This window comes from Pseudoliparis swirei, chromosome 18, assembly GCF_029220125.1.
Source record: "Pseudoliparis swirei isolate HS2019 ecotype Mariana Trench chromosome 18, NWPU_hadal_v1, whole genome shotgun sequence".
Classification (NCBI taxonomy): Eukaryota; Metazoa; Chordata; class Actinopteri; order Perciformes; family Liparidae; genus Pseudoliparis; species Pseudoliparis swirei.
Window position 1 is genome coordinate 28543715 of NC_079405.1, and position 18294 is coordinate 28562008.

The 18294-nt window shown below is 48.9% G+C and overlaps 1 protein-coding gene and 1 pseudogene across 2 annotated transcripts in view; both read left to right on the forward strand.

Annotated features, from left to right (window-relative positions):
* Nucleotides 1–15387, forward strand: part of LOC130209042 (MICOS complex subunit mic25a-like) — a 28448-nt pseudogene extending 13061 nt beyond the window's left edge.
* A 10-nt stretch (nt 15388–15397) lies between these two features.
* LOC130209041 (plexin-A1-like) overlaps nt 15398–18294 on the forward strand; it is a 37982-nt gene continuing 35085 nt past the window's right edge. For both annotated transcript variants that reach the window (XM_056438566.1, XM_056438567.1), the window contains exon 1: nt 15398–16457. The gene's annotated coding sequence lies outside the window, so the exon portion shown is untranslated. The remainder of the gene's footprint in view (nt 16458–18294) is intronic.

Consider the following 18294-nt stretch of genomic DNA (forward strand, 5'->3'; position numbering starts at 1 on the left):
TGTGTGTGTGTGTGTGTGTGTGTGTGTGTGTGTGTGTGTGTGTGTGTGTGTGTGTGTGTGTGTGTGTGTGTGTGTGTGCGCGCCTCCAGAACCACGACGACTACCAGCTGACGGCCGAGCGCTGCGGCGACTCGGGCCGAGGCCCACATCCGGTAAGGTGTGTGTGCGCGCGCGCGCCAGTAATCAGGAGGGAGGTGTGTGTGCAGTGGGTTAGTCTGAACCCTCGGTTCTGCCTGACAGGCCCAACACATCACTGCCCAGTAAGGATTTACTCTAATATCGGGATATTATTTTTTTGCATGAATGACGAGTTAAATACTTCTGACATGAATATAAACTCTATACAAAGTTTAACTGCTTAATTCAGTTTATTTTGTTACGCCCAATATTACAAATTCCCCTCAGAGGGTTTTACATTCTGTACACATACAACATCCCTGACCTTTGACCTCAGGAACAACTCCCACAAAATCTAAAAAACCTTTTCAGGGGAAAAAATGTAATCAAATATTTTAAAATATATTTTTCATCGTGTTATTTCATCATAACTTGCATATGATAGCAAAACACAACCTAAATATTCAGTCTCTAATTATTTCTATATATCTTCTGCTCTCCAAGTATAGAGCCGTATATTTTGATATTTACATGTTTTTTCTAATAATTTCTTCGAAAAGCCGAATGAATAATAATAATTAACGCGTGCTGCTTATTCCGTCTTTATTTATGGTTTCTCTTCCGTCTTTTGCTTTCTTTGTCTATTTTCTCTTTCTTCCTTTAAAATTAGACGCGGCAAAAAGAACTGAAAGATCCACACAGAGGATCGTCGTCTCGGTTCTTCCACTGAATCCTCTGGAGCTTGAATCGTCCAATTAGCTGGTTTGGAAAATGAATTCTGGAGCTCATGTTTGGATTTGTAAAGAAAAGATTCGCCTGCGTGTTGGGACTCGGAAACATCGCCGTCTTTCTTCTTATTCCTTTACACTGATGCGTGTCAGTATTATCCTTTTGTCTCGGTGATCGTGGCTCTAGATTATAGACGTTGTGGCCTTTTAATAGATTATAGATGTCGTGGCCTTTTAATAGATTATAGACGTCGTGGCCCTTTAATAGATTATAGACGTCGTGGCCTTTTAATAGATTATAGACGTCGTGGCTTTTTAATAGATTATAGACGTCGTGGCCTTTTAATAGATTATAGACGTCGTGGCTTTTTAATAGATTATAGATGTCGTGGCTCTTTAATAGATTATGGACGTCGTGGCCCTTTAATAGATTATGGACGTCGTGGCCCTTTAATAGATTATAGACGTCGTGGCCCTTTAATAGATTATGGACGTCGTGGCCCTTTAATAGATTATGGACGTTGTGGCCCTTTAATAGATTATAGACGTCGTGGCCCTTTAATAGACAATGCACATCGTGGCCCTTTAATAGATTATGGACGCCGTGGCCTTTAATAGATTATGGACATCGTGGCCTTTAATAGATTATGGACGCCGTGGCCTTTAATAGATTATGGACGTCGTGGCCCTTTAATAGATTATAGACGCCGTGGCCCTTTAATAGATTATGGACGTCGTGGCCCTTTAATAGATTATGGACGTCGTGGCCCTTTAATAGATTATGGACGTCGTGGCCCTTTAATAGATTGTGGACGTCGTGGCCCTTTAATAGATTATGGACGTCGTGGCCCTTTAATAGATTATAGACGTCGTGGCCCTTTAATAGATTATGGACGTCGTGGCCCTTTAATAGATTATGGACGTCGTGGCCCTTTAATAGATTATGGACGTCGTGGCCCTTTAATAGATTATGTACGTCGTGGCCCTTTAATAGATTATGGACGTCGTGGCCCTTTAATAGATTATGGACGTCGTGGCCCTTTAATAGATTATAGACGTCGTGGCCCTTTAATAGACAATGCACATCGTGGCCCTTTAATAGATTATGGACGTCGTGGCCCTTTAATAGATTATGGATGTCGTGGCCCTTTAATAGATTATGGACGTCGTGGCCCTTTAATAGATTATGGACGTCGTGGCCCTTTAATAGATTATGGACGTCGTGGCCCTTTAATAGATTATAGACGCCGTGGCCCTTTAATAGATTATGGACGTCGTGGCCCTTTAATAGATTATGGACGTCGTGGCCCTTTAATAGATTGTGGACGTCGTGGCCCTTTAATAGATTGTGGACGTCGTGGCCCTTTAATAGATTATGGACGTCGTGGCCCTTTAATAGATTATGGACATTGTGGCCCTTTAATAGATTATAGACGTCGTGGCCTTTAATAGATTATAGACGTAGGCCCTTTAATAGATTATGGACGCTGTGGCCCTTTAATAGATTATGGACGTCGTGGCCTTTAATAGATTATGGACGCGTGGCCTTTAATAGATTATAGACGTCGTGGCCTTTAATAGATTATGGACGCGTGGCCTTTAATAGATTATGGACGTCGTGGCCCTTTAATAGATTATGGACGTCGTGGCCCTTTAATAGATTATGTACGTGTGGCCTTTAATAGATTATGGACGCCGTGGCCCTTTAATAGATTATAGACGCTGTGGCCCTTTAATAGACAATGCACATCGTGGCCTTTAATAGACTATGGACGCCGTGGCCTTTAATAGATTATGGACGTCGTGGCCCTTTAATAGATTATGGACGCGTGGCCTTTAATAGATTATGGACGCCGTGGCCCTTTAATAGATTATGGACGTCGTGGCCCTTTAATAGATTATGGACGTCGTGGCCCTTTAATAGATTATAGACGCCGTGGCCCTTTAATAGATTATGGACGTCGTGGCCCTTTAATAGATTATGGACGTCGTGGCCCTTTAATAGATTGTGGACGTCGTGGCCCTTTAATAGATTGTGTACGTCGTGGCCCTTTAATAGATTATGGACGTCGTGGCCCTTTAATAGATTATGGACGTCGTGGCCCTTTAATAGATTATGGACGTCGTGGCCCTTTAATAGATTATGGACGTCGTGGCCCTTTAATAGATTTCTTCTCTCTCTTCTTGTCTTCACAATAACATATTTCTTCCATCGTGTTATTTCTCTGCTCGTGGTTGTAGTTTTTTTCATTGTCCTCTCGTCATGTTTCCTGAAGAGAGAAATGAGAAGCGGTGATTTTAGAAGTGACTCTTTCCTCCTCTGGGTCGTCTCGGTCGGATCGGCTCAGAACGCCTTCACGACGACAACAACAAAATGATGGGTACCGAAATAAAAGAGGGAAAGAAGTCGGGACTCTATAATCCCGTAACTATTGAAGAGTGAATTGCCTGAGAGAAGAAAATACATCTAATTATCATATTTGAAGGAAAGCGATGGAAGAGATCAGACTCCGGAGCACGGCGCTCAGCGGAGAAGCCGATTGGTTTCAGCTCTGGAGGAAGATGCTGTTGACTGACGGCTCCGTCGGCACGGAGGGCTTCAGGTCAGAGGATCCAGCACATTTATTCATTTCATCTTTATTTGATGGGGAGAAATGCAAAATCCATCGAGCTGCTCCAGTGAATTCATTGCAACGCGTCACAGAGTCTAAAGATGCGGCTCAACGTCGCTGGACGTGCCTTTGATGTGCAGCTCTTCAGCTGCCTTGAAGTCCTTTTTAGTAATTTCTAGTTGTTCATGAACAGCTGTTCAGGGCTGTGATTCTGAACCGGGAACTGAGGAGCCCACCTGGTCGACACTGGACCCTCCAGAACATCGCCCCTAGTGGTCACGTGTCATCTCACGTGTCATCTCACATGTCATCTCACGTGTCATCTCACGTGTCATCTCACGTGTCATCTCACGTGTCATCTCACGTGTCATCTCACGTGTCATCTCACGTGTCATCTCACGTGTCATCTCACGTGTCATCGTGTTTCCTAACGAGTCACAAACACTCGACACAGGAGCAGACGCCCGGCTCTTCTTCTTCTCACAGTGATTCTGTGCGTCGCATTAAGAAACACAACGCCGCTGCTTTAAAGGAGCCCAAATCCTCACACACACACACAAACACACACACACACACACACACTCAGACACACACACACACTCAGACACACACACACACACACACTCAGAGGATGATCAGAAGCTCCGCCCGTGTGGTTGTGTTATTGCTTTATTCCCTCGCGTGTCGCGCTCTGCAGCGACTCGGAACTCGAGCCGTCTTCATGAACCGAAAATAACGAACTACTTTAACAACGTGGAGCTCGTCTTTCCGCGCGGCTCGTGAACGCGTCGTTGTTTTTGCTGCTCCCCTCCTTTCCTTTTCTCCTCTCTGTCACACGAAGCCGCTGGAGGAGATTAGCATGGAGGCAATTTTCTGCTTCAGATTCCATTATTAAAACTCTCCTGGTATCAGAAAGTTTCTCTTGTCGAACTGGGAATAGTTTTTCTTCTTCTTCTATTTGAGCCGGAGTTAATACCTTTTGGGCTCCTGTCGCCCTTATCTGCGTCTCGTAGGCTGTCGTATAATTGTAATCACGGGAGTGAATCCTCCTGGCGGCGGCTTTAAACTGACCGGCACAACAACGCCTTCATTTAATCTCCCAGAGGAACTCGTTGTTGGTTTCCCGGAGCTGACCTCGGCAAATCCTCGTTTCTCCTCCGTGGTCACACGGCTGTTCAGTGTTTTAATAACTCAAGCCAACGCACACTGATTGTCTCTGTTAGGCAGCGCCCAGCGCTCCGGACCGGGACGTCGGGGGTCTGACGGCCGGACGTTACGCAGCGTGCGGTAATGTTCCGCCCTGACCCCAAGTCACTTATCAGGTATTAAGTCCCGCCTCCTCCTCTCAGGTCGCTGCTCTCTTTATGAATATTCTCTCCGCCAGTGATTCATTTAATCCTGTCGCTCTCCCCTTCGCTGCACACACACACACGCACTCACACACACACTCACACACACACACACACAAACTCACACACACACACTCACACACTCACACACACACTCACACACACACTCACACACACACTCACACACACACACTCACACACACACACTCACACACACACACTCACACACACACACACTCACACACACACTCACACACACACTCACACACTCACACACACACACTCACACACTCACACACACACTCACACACACACACACACACTCACACACACACACACACACACACTCTCACACACACACACACACACATCACACACACACTCACACACACTCTCACACTCACACACACACACACTCACACACACTCTCACACACACACACACACACTCACACACACACACACACACACTCACACACACACTCACACACACTCACTACACACACACTCACACACACACTCACACACACACACACTCACACACTCACACACACACTCACACACACACTCACACACACACACTCACACACACTCTCACACACACACTCACACACACTCTCACACACACTCACACACACACACACTCACACACACATACTCACACACACACACACACTCACACTCACACACACACTCACACACACACACACACACTCACACACACACACACACTCACACACACACACTCACACACACACACACACACTCACACACACTCTCTCACACACACACACACTCACACACTCACACACACACACTCAGTCTTTCACGTGGACGGTTATTCTCACACGTGCAGCGCAAACATGTATGATTGTTATTTAGTATTTTATTTCAGCAGAGGACTGAGCTCATTCGTGTGTGCGTGTGCGTGTGTGTGTGTGTGTGTTCGGTGGTCAACTCCCCTCCATAAATCGGCCTGTGTCGAGGTAAACCGCACACCTGCACCTGTCATGTTAAAGGAAGCCGTCATTCCACCTCAAAGTTAACTCTAATTCTTACTCTTTCCTTCTGTGTCGCAGTTCTTTTTTTCTCCATTGTTCTTTTTTCTTTAGTGTTTCATTGCAGGAAAACATTGTGAAGTTCATTAGAAAAGTATAATAATAAACGTCTCCAAGAGGTCTGGCGTTCCAGAGAGTTCTCTCGCTCTATTCTAGTCAATAACGATGAAGTCAGAGTCCATCGTGATGGAGGATGTTATGATGTCCTCTGTACTCTCACAGAAGAGAGGACAACAGAGTATCCGCTATTCTGTTAGACTTATATGTTTTACTCCATTCTGCTGCTAGTGGTGTGTGTTTTTGAGAGGTTGTACAAGATGCAGCACGATAAATAAGTTATGGGTGTGTGTGTGTGTGTGTGTGTGTGTGTGTGTGTGTGTGTGTATCCCAATCCTTCCCGTTATGAGTTCTGTCACAACAGCAGGTAAATGACTGCGAGCAACAGAGCACTCAAGGATTACCCTCATGTAGGATTAGCATTCACTACCTGTGTGTGTGTGTGTGTGTCTTTTGTCTACACACCGACATGTACTGTGTGTGTTGGTGAGATGAAAAGAGAAGGTTTGCCTCGCCGTGTTGCTGTGATGACATCACACGGACAGCGGTGAGACGCTGACGTCTTTATTTGCAGAAAGCTGACGTTTTGTTTTCCTGTCAGCTGTTTTTTTTTCAGTGTGCCGATTTTCTATTTTACGAATATTACTGAGTATATTCTATATTTAAAAAACACAAATATTAACAATTTGTATAATTTATTATAATAATGATAAGTTTTGTATCATGTTTCTTTGTGTGGCTCCACGGCAACGGATGAGTCGGTAACCTGTGGTGAGGTCTGTGTGACGTGACGCCGTGTTGACCTCTCGACCTCTGAGTGACGTGACGCCGTGTCGACCTCTCGACCTCTGAGTGACGTGACGCCGTGTCGACCTCTCGACCTCTGAGTGACGTGACGCCGTGTCGACCTCTCGACCTCTGTGTGACGTGACGCCGTGTCGACCTCTCGACCTCTGAGTGACGTGACGCCGTGTCGACCTCTGAGTGACGTGACGCCGTGTCGACCTCTCGACCTCTGTGTGACGTGACGCCGTGTTGACCTCTCGACCTCTGTGTGACGTGACGCCGTGTCGACCTCTGTGTGACGTGACGCCGTGTTGACCTCTCGACCTCTGTGTGACGTGACGCCGTGTCGACCTCTGAGTGACGTGACGCCGTGTCGACCTCTCGACCTCTGTGTGACGTGACGCCGTGTCGACCTCTCGACCTCTGAGTGACGTGACGCCGTGTCGACCTCTCGACCTCTGTGTGACGTGACGCCGTGTCGACCTCTCGACCTCTGAGTGACGTGACGCCGTGTCGACCTCTGTGTGACGTGACGCCGTGTCGACCTCTCGACCTCTGAGTGACGTGACGCCGTGTCGACCTCTGTGTGACGTGACGCCGTGTCGACCTCTCGACCTCTGTGTGACGTGACGCCGTGTCGACCTCTGTGACGTGACGCTGTGTCGACCTCTCGACCTCTGTGTGACGTGACGCCGTGTTGACCTCTCGACTTCTGAGTGACGCGACGCCGTGTCGACCTCTGAGTGACGTGACGCCGTGTCGACCTCTCGACCTCTGTGTGACGTGTCGACCTCTGAGTGACGTGACGCCGTGTCGACCTCTGTGACGTGACGCTGTGTCGACCTCTCGACCTCTGTGACGTGACGCTGTGTCGACCTCTCGACTTCTGAGTGACGCGACGCCGTGTCGACCTCTGAGTGACGTGACGCCGTGTCGACCTCTCGACCTCTGTGTGACGTGTCGACCTCTGAGTGACGTGACGCCGTGTCGACCTCTCGACCTCTGTGTGACGTGACGCCGTGTCGACCTCTCGACCTCTGAGTGACGTGACGCCGTGTCGACCTCTCGACCTCTGAGTGACGTGACGCCGTGTCGACCTCTCGACCTCTGTGTGACGTGACGCCGTGTTGACCTCTCGACCTCTGTGTGACGTGACGCCGTGTTGACCTCTCGACCTCTGTGTGACGTGACGCCGTGTCGACCTCTGAGTGACGTGACGCCGTGTCGACCTCTCGACCTCTGTGTGACGTGACGCCGTGTCGACCTCTCGACCTCTGTGACGTGACGCCGTGTCGACCTCTCGACCTCTGAGTGACGTGACGCCGTGTTGACCTCTCGACCTCTGAGTGACGTGACGCCGTGTCGACCTCTCGACCTCTGTGTGACGTGATGCCGTGTTGACCTCTCGACCTCTGTGTGACGTGACGCCGTGTCGACCTCTCGACCTCTGAGTGACGTGACGCCGTGTCGACCTCTCGACCTCTGTGTGACGTGACGCCGTGTCGACCTCTCGACCTCTGAGTGACGTGACGCCGTGTCGACCTCTGTGACGTGACGCCGTGTCGACCTCTCGACCTCTGTGTGACGTGACGCCGTGTCGACCTCTCGACCTCTGAGTGACGTGACGCCGTGTCGACCTCTCGACCTCTGTGTGACGTGACGCCGTGTCGACCTCTCGACCTCTGTGACGTGACGCTGTGTCGACCTCTCGACCTCTGTGTGACGTGACGCCGTGTCGACCTCTCGACCTCTGAGTGACGTGACGCCGTGTCGACCTCTGTGTGACGTGACGCCGTGTCGACCTCTCGACCTCTGTGTGACGTGACGCCGTGTCGACCTCTCGACCTCTGTGACGTGACGCCGTGTCGACCTCTCGACCTCTGAGTGACGTGACGCCGTGTCGACCTCTCGACCTCTGTGTGACGTGACGCCGTGTCGACCTCTGAGTGACGTGACGCTGTGACGTGACGCCGTGTCGACCTCTCGACCTCTGTGTGACGTGATGCCGTGTTGACCTCTCGACCTCTGAGTGACGTGACGCCGTGTTGACCTCTCGACCTCTGTGTGTGCGTAGGCCTCGCCGGACGGCGTCCGTGTGCCCCGAGCTGCAGGCCGAGGTGCTCGAGTGTTACCGAGGCAACCGGCAGCAGACGCTGCGCTGCTCCGGCCTGGCCCGGCGCTACATGGACTGCATCCAGCACGCCAAGGTAGGGGAGGGCGAGGGGGCGTGGCCTATAATGACCAATAATGACAATGAAATGTGCACATTATCATCACGACAAAGAAGATCAAAGGCACGAAACGACGAGAGAGAGAGAGAGAGGGGGGGGGGGGACCAGACCCCGGACAAGACCTCTGGTTCTCCCGGTTCCTCGGTTCTCCCGGTTCCCCCTCCCGGTTGGTGTGGTTGCTGCCGAGCCCCAGAGAGCCCCCCCCCCCCCCCCGTGGTTCTGGTCCCACTTTGAAGACTCCATCTTGATCAGGAGATGTTATCTGTGAGTCTTCTCTGTGTGACCTTTCCTTCTTTGGGGTTTCTAAGGAGAGGAGATCTGAAGAGTTCAGGGTCAGTTTGACCTTCAAGACTTCTGAGAACAACTTAAAGGTTTAAGATTTAAGATTCAAGAGGAAACGGAGGAGAACTCACATCTAGGATTCCACTAGAAACATCAAGATGCCTCCTACCAAGGAAACAAAGATTATACGTCCTCCATTACTCACGTGCACTCTCTCCAACCGACACACGTGCACTCTCTCCTACCGACACACGTGCACTCTCTCCTACCCGACACACGTGCACTCTCTCCTACCCGACACACGTGCACTCTCTCCTACCCGACACACGTGCACTCTCTCCTACCCGAGTCACGTGCACTCTCTCCTACCCGACACACGTGCACTCTCTCCAACCGACACACGTGCACTCTCTCCTACCGACACACGTGCACTCTCTCCTACCGACACACGTGCACTCTCTCCTACCCGAGTCACGTGCACTCTCTCCAACCGACACACGTGCACTCTCTCCTACCGACACACGTGCACTCTCTCCTACCCGACTCACGTGCACTCTCTCCAACCCGAGTCACGTGCACTCTCTCCAACCGACACACGTGCACTCTCTCCTACCGACACACGTGCACTCTCTCCTACCCGACACACGTGCACTCTCTCCTACCCGACACACGTGCACTCTCTCCTACCCGACTCACGTGCACTCTCTCCAACCCGACACACGTGCACTCTCTCCTACCCGACACACGTGCACTCTCTCCAACCCGAGTCACGTGCACTCTCTCCTACCCGACACACGTGCACTCTCTCCTACCTGACACACGTGCACTCTCTCCAACCCGAGTCACGTGCACTCTCTCCAACCCGACACACGTGCACTCTCTCCTACCCGACACACGTGCACTCTCTCCTACCTGACACACGTGCACTCTCTCCAACCCGAGTCACGTGCACTCTCTCCAACCCGACACACGTGCACTCTCTCCTACCCGACACACGTGCACTCTCCTACCTGACACACGTGCACTCTCTCCAACCCGAGTCACGTGCACTCTCTCCTACCCGACACACGTGCACTCTCTCCTACCCGACACACGTGCACTCTCTCCTACCTGACACACGTGCACTCTCTCCAACCCGAGTCACGTGCACTCTCTCCTACCCGACACACGTGCACTCTCTCCTACCCGACACACGTGCACTCTCTCCTACCTGACACACGTGCACTCTCCTACCCGACACACGTGCACTCTCTCCTACCCGACACACGTGCACTCTCTCCTACCCGACACACGTGCACTCTCTTTAGGCAGATAGATGATATTAAATGTGTTCATGTGCAAAAAGAGAGAAAGATAACAACATAAAACCCAGTATTTCTATATATATATATTATATATATGTGTGTGTGTGTGTATATATATGTGTGTGTGTCTCCGTGTCTTCCTCCTCTTGTCACTCTTCGTCGTGACCCGAGCTTCAGGATCTTATCTCACGGTTTATTTCTCCCGCTTGAAGTCCAACAAACTCTATCTGCAGCGCACAGCCGCACAACTGTCACACACACACACACACACGGCCTTTTTCACACATTCTGCCCTCCGTCCTCTATTTTAAGACTTCAGGATATGGTCTTGCCCCCCCCCCCCCGTCTGGCTGGGCCTTTGTCATGCATATGGCACCTTATGAGTATGTGTGTGTGTGGGGGGGGGTGGAGGCTAAATGTCAGCTGCTCACCAAGGCCCCGCGCTCCTTTCTGGTTTGACGTCATCTCAGATATGGTCAGTATATGGTATATTCAGTGTGTGTGTGTAGGTGTGTGTAGGTGTGTGTGTGTGTGTGAGGTTCTGAGTGCACCCTTTCCCTCTCGGCTCTTCTCTCTCTCTCGACCTCCTCCTCGTGAAACAAAACACTCTCTTGCTCAAAGTCGAGGACAATCCACCGCCACTTACTGTAAGTGTCACACACACACACACAGCCATTTAATACCATTAGCGGCGGCGGCGGCGGCGTAGCCACACTCGCCCACGGAGCCCACACACTTGACCCTCTTGACCCCTGAAGGCAGCGTGAGGCCTTCAATGCACTCTCAGATCTGTTGATTCTTTTTAAACAGAGCAGGAGCCGAGACGACGTACCTGAGGGGGGGGGGGGGGGGGGGGGACTCTGAGCTTCAGCAGACTAAGAAAAGGGTATTTAACAAAGCAGTTTAAAGAGCACGGGTTTTTAGATGCATCGTGCCGCATTTAAGTGCTACTCTCTTAATGTCGTGTGTGTGTGTGTGTGTGTGTGTGTGTGTGTGTGTGTGTGTGTGTGTGTGTGTGTGTGTGTGTGTGTGTGTGTGTGTGTGTGTGTGTGTGTGTGTGTGTGTGTGTGTGTGTGTGTGTGTGTGTGTGTGTGTTGACATTTTCCGAGGAGAGGATAAAACCAAGGGATGAGTTTTTTGTCGCCAGGATGAAAAGACGAATAGAAGATCGATGGGGTAAGAGGGCCGTCCTTCAACCGCAAGGTCGTGGGTTCGATCCCCGCTCTCCCCATTAGCTGCAAGTCGAAGTGTCCTTGAGCAAGGCACTGAACCCCCAGTTGCTTCCCGGGCGCTTCACCGCAGCCCACTGCTCCTTAATAACTAAGGATGGGTTAAATGCAGAGAACTAATTTCCCCTTGGGGATTAATAAAAGTGTATATTTTATTTAAAAAGAAGGGTGAAGAAGGTTAATAGAGAAGAGGGGAGGAGGAGGAGAAGGAGGAGAAGGAGGAGGAGGAGACGATCTGTCAATCACCTCTGAGGGATGGAGAGACGGAAATAACAAGGCTAAAGAAAGTGTTTATGTTGAAGTGGCTATCTGCAGCAGCAGGTGGTCCACATACACACACACACAGACACACACATAAAGACACACAGACAGACACACACAGACACACAGACACACACATAAAGACACACAGACAGACACACACAGACACACACACACACACAAAGACACAGACACACACACACAGACACACACACACCCATACAGACACACAGACACACATACCCATACAGACGGACACACACATAAAGACACACACACACATACAGACACACACAGACACACACACAGACACACACACCCATACAGACGGACACACACACACACATAAAGACACACACACCCATACAGACAGACACACACACACACACACACACACATAGTGTGCCTGGTTGTGATGTAATACCTGCGTCCATATTGCCCTCATAAACATGCTCACACATGTCTCTCTCTCCCTCTCTCTCTCTCTCTCTCTCTCTGTCTCTCTCTCTCTCTCTCTCTCTCCCTCTCTCTCTCTCTCTCTCTCCTTCCATCCCACCTCTCCTTCACATCCATCATCTCCATGGCGCGTAAAGATTAGCCCCTCCCCCCCTTCGTCTTTCTCTCTTAAATCTATACGCCGCCGTGATGCGTCGCTAAACGGAGTCTTTATCTCTGACATGTTGTCACTGATGTGGAACGGCTTCTTTTGAGGGAGAGGAATTATATTGTTAAAGTACGACGTAAAGTAATGAAGTAATAAAGTAAAAACAGCTGACAACAGCAAAGAACAGTTAGACAACATGTACATTAAGAACTATTAAAAACAAGGGAATCAATATATATATTATAATATATATATATATTTATTCTATAATATATATTATATATAATATATATAACATACAGGACTGTCTCAGAAAATTAGAATATTGTGATAAAGTTCTTTATTTTCTGTAATGCAATTAAAAAAACAAAAATGTCATGCATTCTGGATTCATTACAAATCAACTGAAATATTGCTGATTATGGCTTACAGCTTAAGAAAACTCTAAAATCCTATCTCATAAAATTGTAATATTTCCTCAGACCAAGTAAAAAAAAAGATTTATAACAGCTGAGTGTTTGTCAAGGCTCAGGAAACCCTTGCAGGTGTTTCGAGTTAATTAGACAATTCAAGTGATTTGTTTAATACCCTACTAGTATACTTTTTCATGATATTCTAATATTTAGAGATAGGATATTTGAGTTTTCTTAAGCTGTAAGCCATAATCAGCAATATTAAAAGAATAAAAGGCTTGCAATATTTCAGTTGATTTGTAATGAATCCAGAATGCATGACATTTTTGTTTTTTTAATTGCATTACAGAAAATAAAGAACTTAATCACAATATTCTAATTTTCTGAGACAGTCCTGTATATATTAAATACTATGTATATAATATCTATATATAATATTGTATATAATATATATATATAAAATATATTATGTATGTAATATATAATATATATATATTTAATCTCTAATATATAACATATATATATTACATAATATGTATATAATATTTATATATATTATATATAATATGTAATGTATAATATGTAATATATAATAAATATAAATATATATATATAATAATATTTTATATATAATATATATAATAATATGTATAATAATATTGTATATATAATAAATACTATATATATGTTATATATATATAGTATATTATATTATGTATAAATATATATATTATATATATACATTATGTAATGTATACTATATATATATATTATATTATGTATAATTATATAGATATTTCATATATATAGTATATAATGCTCTATAACATTACCTATTACTGCATCAGGTGCACACAGACACACACACACACACACACACACACACACACACACACACACACACACACACACAGACACACCTCCTGCTGCTCTAAATGTGGCCTGATGAATAAATAAATAAACGTTTTCCAGACTCTTTTCTCTGCGGTCGTCTTCCTGTCACATCGGCGCTAAGCGCGGGCGCCATGGCAACAGCAGCGAACCGCTAAGCAACCGAGAGGCACTTACGAGCTTTTTGATTTTAAGAACTGTTGGAACACCGGCCAGGAATACCTCTAGTGTTGTTGAGGAACCACCTCTCACCTCTAAAAGGCCCCCACCAGCACCCAAAGGCCCCCACCAGCACCCAAAGGCCCCCACTAGCACCCAAAGGCCCCCACCAGCACCCAAAGGCCCCCACTAGCACCCAAAGGCCCCCACCAGCACCCAAAGGCCCCCACCAGCACCCAAAGGCCCCCACCAGCACCAAAAGGCCCCACCAGCACCCAAAGGCCCCACCAGCACCCAAAGGCCCCACTAGCACCCAAAGGCCCCACTAGCACCCAAAGGCCCCACCAGCACCCAAAGGCCCACCAGCACCCAAAGGCCCCCACCAGCACCAGCACCCAAAGGCTCACCAGCACCCAAAGGCCCCCACTAGCACCCAAAGGCCCCCACCAGCACCCAAAGGCCCCCACCAGCACCAGCACCCAAAGGCCCCCACCAGCACCCAAAGGCCCCCACTAGCACCCAAAGGCCCCCACCAGCACCCAAAGGCCCCCACCAGCACCCAAAGGCCCCACTAGTACCAAAAGGCCCCCACTAGCACCCAAAGGCCCCCACCAGCACCCAAAGGCCCCCACCAGCACCCAAAGGCCCCCACTAGCACCCAAAGGCCCCCACTAGCACCCAAAGGCCCCCACCAGCACCCAAAGGCCCCCACCAGCACCCAAAGGCCCCCACCAGCACCCAAAGGCCCCCACTAGTACCAAAAGGCCCCCACTAGCACCAAAGGCCCCCAGCACCCAAAGGCCCCCACCAGCACCCAAAGGCCCCCACCCGCACCCAAAGGCCCCACCAGCACCCAAAGGCCCCCCACCAGCACCCAAAGGCCCCCACCAGCACCCAAAGGCCCCCACTAGCACCCAAAGGCCCCCACCAGCACCCAAAGGCCCTGAAATCTCGACCAATGGCGTCGGTTCTTCTTCTTTTCACCCCAAAATTAAAGTTTCTTCAAAGCTCGTCTTAAACCATGATGTCATCGTGTAATCCAGGAGGTCGTTGACCTGTGTGTCATAAGAGACAAGAGGGGATCACACTCACTGAACTGCAGGGGACTTCATTTCCCATGATGCATCTGTCTGCTCTTGGAGCCCAGGAATGTAAATTAGTAATTTTGATTGTTTTTATGTTTAGATTACGCTGACGAATCACGGCTGAGAACCAAAGACAGGAGGAAGAGGAGAAGAAGGAGAAGAAGGAGAGAGCCTCTCTCTCCGCCCCTCCGTCCTCCTCCCTTCATTCCTCCTCCTTCCTGAGTGTGTGGTGTTGACCTGTCGCTCCTCGCAGGAAGTACACTGTGTGACTGTGTGATTGTGTGTGTGTGTGTGTGTGTGAGAGTGTGTGTCTCTCTGTGTGAGTGTGTGTGCGTTAGTGTGTATGTGTGTGTGTGTGTGTTTTTGTGTCTCTGTGAGTGTGTGTACGTGTATGTGTGTGAGTGTGTGCGTGTGTCTGTGTCTCTGTGTGAGTGTGTGTGTGAGTGTCTTTGTGTGCGTGTGTCTCTCTGTGTCAGTGTGTGTGTGTGTGTGTGTGTGTGTTTTCGTGTCTCTGTGAGTGTGTACGTGTATGTGTGTGAGTGTGTGCTTGTGTCTCTCTGTGTGAGTGTGTGTGTGAGTGTCTTTGTGTGCATGTGTGTCTCTCTGTCAGTGTGTATGTGTGTGCGTGTGTCTGTGTCTCTCTGTGTGAGTGTGTGTGTGAGTGTCTTTGTGTGCATGTGTGTCTCTGTGTCAGTATGTGTGTGAGTGTGTGTGTGTGTTTTCGTGTCTCTGTGAGTGTGTGTGTACGTGTATGTGTGTGAGTGTGCGTGTGTGTGAGTGTCTTTGTGTGCGTGTGTGTCTCTGTGTCAGTATGTGTGTGAGTGTGTGTGTGTGTGTGTGTTTTCGTGTCTGTGAGAGTGTGTGTGTGTCTGTCTCTCTGTGTGAGTGTGTGTGTGAGTGTCTTTGTGTGCGTGTGTGTCTCTCTGTGTCAGTGTGTATGTGTGTGCGTGTGTCTGTGTCTCTCTGTGAGTGTGTGTGTGAGTGTCTTTGTGTGCGTTTGTGTCTCTCTGTGTCAGTGTGTGTGTGTGTGTGTGTGTGTGTGTGAGAGAAGGGAAGGAAATGAGGAATGAAGTGGAGGACACATGAATAATGAAGTGTTTATGAATTAAAAATGTTGCACCTCCACGTGTGTGTCCGTCCTTTTTCTCTCCACGCGTGTGCGTGATACGTGACGCGGCGCCGCGCTGGACGGGCGCCGCTCGCTGTGTTTCCATGGCGACCGCAAGAGTTGGCGCTCGCAGCAAGGTGTGGAGGAACCGTCCAGATAACCCCGAAGGTCAGCTGACGACTCAGTGAGTGTGTGTCTGTGTGTGTGTGTCTTTGTGTGAGTGTCTCTGTGTGTGTGTGTCTTTGTGTGAGTGTGTCTGTGTGTGTGTCTCTGTGTGTGTGTGTCTTTGTGTTTGTGTGTGTGTGTGTGTGTCTTTGTGTGAGTGTCTTTGTGTGTGTCTTTGTGTGTGTCTCTGTGTGTGAGTGTCTTTGTGTGTGTGTCTTTGTGTGAGTGTCTCTGTGTGTGTGTGTCTTTGTGTGTGTGTCTCTGTGTGTGTGTCTTTGTGTGTGTGTGTCTTTGTGTGTGTCTCTGTGTGTGTGTGTGTGTGTGTCTTTGTGTGTGTGTGTGTGTCTTTGTGTGTCTCTGTGTGTGTGTATTTGTGTGAGTGTGTGTGTCTTTGTGTGTGTGTGTGTGTCTCTGTGTGTGTGTGTGTCTTTGTGTGAGTGTGTCTGTGTGTGTCTCTGTGTGTGTGTGTATTTGTGTGAGTGTGTGTGTGTGTCTTTGTGTGAGTGTGTGTGTGTCTTTGTGTGTGTGTCTTTGTGTGTGTCTCTGTGTGTGTGTGTGTGTGTCTGTGTGTGTGTGTCTCTGTGTGTGTGTCTTTGTGTGTGTGTCTTTGTGTGTCTCTGTGTGTGTGTGTGTGTGTATTTGTGTGAGTGTGTGTGTGTGTCTTTGTGTGTGTGTGTGTGTGTGTGTCTCTGTGTGTGTGTGTGTCTTTGTGTGAGTGTGTCTGTGTGTCTCTGTGTGTGTCTGTGTGTGTGTGTCTGTGTGTGTGTGTCTCTGTGTGTGTGTGTGTGTGTGTGTGTGTGTGTGTGTGTGTCTCTGTGTGTGTGTGTGTGTCTATGTGGTGTGTGTGTGTGTGTCTCTGTGTGTGTCTTGGTGTGTGTGTGTCTGTGTCTTTGTGTGTGTGTGTCTTTGTGTGTGTGTGTGTGTGTGTGTGTGTGTGTGTGTGTGTGTGTCTTGTGTGTGTGTGTGTGTCTGTGTGTGTGTGTGTGTGTGTCTTTGTGTGTGTGTGTGTCTCTGTGTGTGTGTCTGTGTGAAAATGTGGAAAAAGTGAAGCGCTGTGAATACTTTCCGGATGCACTGTATAAACGACTAGATGGGGATCCATTCCAGAAAAGTTAAACACTTGTAGGACTCGTGTCAGATGATGCTCCCCCACGCCGCCTCCTGGAGCTCCGCCTCCTGCTGCAGTCTTCCCAGCCTCCATCTTCCCACGCCGCCTCCCCCTTTCCTCCCCCTCTCCTCCTCGGCCAGCTTGGCGTTGCCCGTCGTGAGGAGGCGATGACGTGGCGCCCGTTTCCTAATTGAATCTGTTATTAAACGGCGTTAATGGGGAGAAGAAACTGGCTGCTGGAGAATTTAATTAGACCCCCCACCGCCACGCGTACACATACACACTGCTCACTGGAGGAGGAGGAGGAGGAGCAGGAGGAGGAAGAAGAAGAGGAGGAGCAGGAGGAAGAGGAGGAGGGGGGAGGAGGAGGAGGAGGCCCCTCCCCTCCCCGCTTTATTCCCCCACACTGGTGGATAAAAAAGATTTGACATCCTCGAAAGTCATTACAGCCCAGGGAGGCTCCTTAACCCGCTCAGTGTGTGAGTATGTGTGTGTGTGTGTGTGTGAGAGTATGTGTGTGTGTGAGAGTATGTGTGTTTGTGTATGTGTGTGATTGTGAGTATGTGTGTGTGTGTGTGTGAGAGTACACACATTCACCAAACTAAAGTGGCACATCACTTAATCCTTCCCCAGTAACGAGGATAAGCCACCAGTCTTATCTGTCCTCAGAAAACTATTGTCCACACACACACAGACACACACACACAGACAGACACACACACAGACACACACAGACACACACACACAG